Source organism: Arachis ipaensis, chromosome B06, assembly GCF_000816755.2.
Source record: "Arachis ipaensis cultivar K30076 chromosome B06, Araip1.1, whole genome shotgun sequence".
Lineage (NCBI taxonomy): Eukaryota > Viridiplantae > Streptophyta > Magnoliopsida > Fabales > Fabaceae > Arachis > Arachis ipaensis.
Genome location: NC_029790.2, coordinates 101,035,358 through 101,039,570, shown reverse-complemented (window position 1 = coordinate 101,039,570; position 4,213 = coordinate 101,035,358). Strand labels below are relative to the sequence as shown.

Below are 4,213 nucleotides of genomic sequence, written 5' to 3'. Positions count from 1 at the left end.
TATTTAATAAAATCTAATAATATATAATACAGATAAATATTGTGCTCATTTTGGACTTATTCTATTTTAGCAATGGACGCTAGCTAACGTATCGTTCAGGAATCAGTTTACAAAAGCGATTTACTTTTAATCGTTTATGTATTTATTTTTTTTTTCCTAAATAAAGATCTTTCATTTTTGTGTCAATTACCCCACTTATTAATAAACCATTATCTAATTGTATTTTGTTTAACTACAAAATATATATGAACTAAAGTTTGATATAATAATTGAATCATATATTGATTTATATTTTTTACACATTTGTTTTGGGTGTGCAAGGGGAAAAAAAACAAATAAGACTGCGTCTATATCTCAAATTGCTAAATGGCAGCATTAACGTACGTTAAAGAAAGATCAGTTTAAAAAATTTACAGGTTAAAGCATAACATTTATTATAAATATAGTTCTAAACTGGTAACTAACACTATTAAAATTTAATAAAAAAGATCACAATTCAAATTAAATATTAAAAATTTAATATTAAATTATTTTTTTTAGACTTGCAATAAAATGTACATCATTAGTTATAAAAATTGGAATTTGAACGCAATTACAAAAATGTAAATCGACCAAAATTAAAAGAGCAAGTAACATATAAATTATAAAAAAATAAAATTAATGAGCAAGTAAATAATAAACTAAGCAAATATGAAATAAAAGACAACAATTAAAACAACAACTACACTATAAAGTAACTAAAGTGAGATAGAAATGATTAAGACAATGAACTAAGAAAGGGGTGAAATTCAAGTTCTTAAAGGGTCTTAGCTAGAGTCCAGAGTTAAAGATTTCTATGCTTGTCATTAACTATAAATATGACGATTATTAAGAGTTAATTCCACTTCATCAACCTCTAAATATTGAAAAAAGTCAAGTAGGCATAATTAATCTTAATTTACAAATTCTAACTAACTTACTAATTGAGTTTAGCAAAAGGTTAGCATTAATAAAAATAAAATCAACTAACAACTCTACATTATCAATTAATATTGGACATTAATGACTTAAAGTCATCTAATTTCTCAACCTATTGAACCTTGTAACATCCTAACTACCAAAACTCACACTTCCGGCTGTGCGACTCTGATAGCTCGGACATTACGACGACACTTATAATATTTAATACTAACATATGAGCCTGTTTGAAACTTTAAACCGCAGTACCGCTCCCAAAAATACTTTCGTTCGATAATGTACATCCATAAATACCATACAACTTACAACAACTCATACAAAGTACATCCATATATATACATATACATATATAATATTACAAGCATTAACCAATACAATTCCTATCCCTCTTGCAGAATATATCAAGATAAAGGCGAGGGTACAAAACCACAAACAACAGTTATAGCAAGTAGAACAATTAGCAGTTAATCACATAGGCAAACCAAGTATAATATGCACACCCAACCAAAGTCACACAAATGCATACTCGTTCTTACTTCAGAACCTCAACCTCCCAACTCCACCAGTCATTTTACAACCTCATGGCCAATCATAAGCCTAACAACCGCAAACCCATTAGCATGGAACAAAGCATCCACAACTCATAACATGGTACACCTACCGTTTCACCTTCCATATACACGTATCACGTCTTAAAGAACTAACGCATCGTGTTACTACGTCTACAAGTCGCACGTGATATCAAAACAAGTCTCGAGTCTACTCAGAAGGATACCAGATTTAGAACGGAGAGACAATTGTCAAGGGTAATACTCATAGATTCGTGAGAATGTATCCAATCCCCGGATAGACAAAGATGTCCAAGCAAAGGAGTTTGCTAGAAATAAATCGATTGACAACTCCAAAGAAAACACTTGGATCCAAGAAATCCAATAGAACCAATCAAAAGAGAACCAGCGCCTTAGTTCGAAACAAATTCAAGTTGAGTCGAAGAAGTAGGAGGTTTACAAAAAGGAATATCAAACCCAAGACAAAGCTTACAAAACTCAAGAGCAAGATTAAAAGTACTTCTAAATACATTGTTCATAAAGGAACCGAAACTTGCGGAAAAACCACTTCGCAATCTAAAAGAAAGGTTAATTAACAACATTCTTCAAGAGAGTAACAAAAGCATAATCGTGGCTTTGCTTTAATGCAAGTTCATGTTGAAATAGATTTTGTCGAGTTCTAAAAACAAGGTGCACACGGGTTAACAAGGAAGCTTTTCAAAACTTCATTTAAAATAGCGCATGCCAAATTTAAATTAATTTCGTCAAAATTGAACAATGATTTCAATCTCAATCAAGCAACAGAAAATAAATTCCGTTTAGAATTTCTTCAAAGAGAATTCAAAACTTCTTTAAAAAGTTCAGAACAAGACTCCCAAAAGTGTTCTTAAAATCACCATCTCAGAAGAACATTCAAGAAGTTTAAGATGTACTAAAAATGAGTCAAGCCTTGCAAGAAAGGATCTTAAATAGTTCAAATAAGATCCACTAGGCATGGGGCATCAAATAAGCTTTCAATTGAACCAAAAGAATACAAAAGTCATAGAAAAAGATAACTCAATCATTTGTAATTTCCCAATGATAAATCTTTGACTAAAAACTCTTGTAGAAATAATGGGAGAATAAATAATGCACTAAATTGAAACGAATCAAACTGACTCACATAAGGATGAGATCCACAAGAGAGGACAAACCAAGATCAATGGTAATGTTTTCAAGATGTAAAAGATTAGTTAAAGACAGAGTCACGTATGACCTTCATAGAGGAGAAAAGCTTAAGAAGGAACGAGTCCGTTCATAAGAGGAAAGCTATGAGTCCAACATTTTCAAAAGAACAACAATGGCATAAACCATGAAGCATGCTAAACCAAACTCATTTCAAAATAAGTTAAGTAAAGCTTATCAAACGAAACTCAAACGAGACAAAAGTGGTAAATCCTTTCCTTTCAAAATTTTGAAAAATATTCAAATACATAATCAAATGAAGATGTGCATTGGAGCTATAGTAGAACTACTAGAAGGCAATTTAATTTTAAGGTAAATGTAGTTTTGCAAACCAGTGAAAACACGAGCGAGGTATTAGAAATAAGTAGTTGTTAAAATGTGTAAGAAATCTTCAAAGTTTCATATATAGATAAGTATATGTCTATTCAACAGCAATTTTTTATAAAAATCTCAAAATTTGGCTGCGATCACTGTCAAATAAGAGTAAAACTGAATCAACAATTTCTCAAAGAATGGACTCAGAATTTGGAGTTAAAAGGCACAGCGCATTAAGGCGAGTTCAAAGCTATATCAAGGAATATGGGAATCAGGAAGAACTCAAACAGAGAAAGACAGATGCAACAAGGATCCCAAACAAGCATATGCAATTGAGATCAAACAAGAATGCATATGGATAGAGGAATAGAGTTGAAAAATCAAACTACTTTTCGAAAGGAATAGCAAACAAGAACTTCAAGTTAGGATATGAAAGAACAGGTTGACTCAAACAGGATTCAAGACACACAACTGAATAGCCTCGAGAAATAATTTCCAACGTTCCCAAAACCCGCGATTCGCTTTACTCAAAACTCGTATATCATCTATGATAACCCATCAGTGCTTTCATATACATAATTCACTAGTATTAAGCCGCCCAAACTTAATTCCAAGAATCATGCAATGCAAGACTAACAACATTAATCAATAGACCGTCATGTGCATAAAGCTCTAATTCTCGTCATTCGACAAGACCTAATACACGACAGACACTCAAAGTATGAAACTGAAGCATAGCCAGTCCATTCCTCAGGCTCTACAGGAAGAACTGCTCTGATACCATAATGTAACATCCTAACTACCAAAGCTCACACTTCCGGCTGTGCGACTCTGATAGCTCGGACATTACGACGACACTTATAATATTTAATACTAAAATATAAGCCTGTTTGAAACTTTAAACCGCAGTACCGCTCCCAAAAATACTTTCGTTCGATAATGTACATCCATAAATACCATACAACTTACAACAACTCATACAAAGTACATCCATATATATACATATACATATATAATATTACAAGCATTAACCAATACAATTCCTATCCCTCTTGCAGAATATATCAAGATAAAGGCGAGGGTACAAAAAAATATACTAAAGCAATACAAGCATCTCATCAACAACTAAATAAACTCTTCGTAACTTCTGCGCCCATATCCTGAAAGGG

The 4,213-nt window shown here is 32.1% G+C and overlaps 1 long non-coding RNA gene across 1 annotated transcript in view; it reads right to left on the bottom strand.

Moving 5' to 3' along the window:
• Window positions 4,143-4,213, bottom strand: part of LOC110263427 — a 2,851-nt gene continuing 2,780 nt past the window's right edge. The window contains exon 3 of the long non-coding RNA XR_002349075.1: window positions 4,143-4,204. This is a non-coding gene — a long non-coding RNA (uncharacterized LOC110263427). The remainder of the gene's footprint in view (window positions 4,205-4,213) is intronic.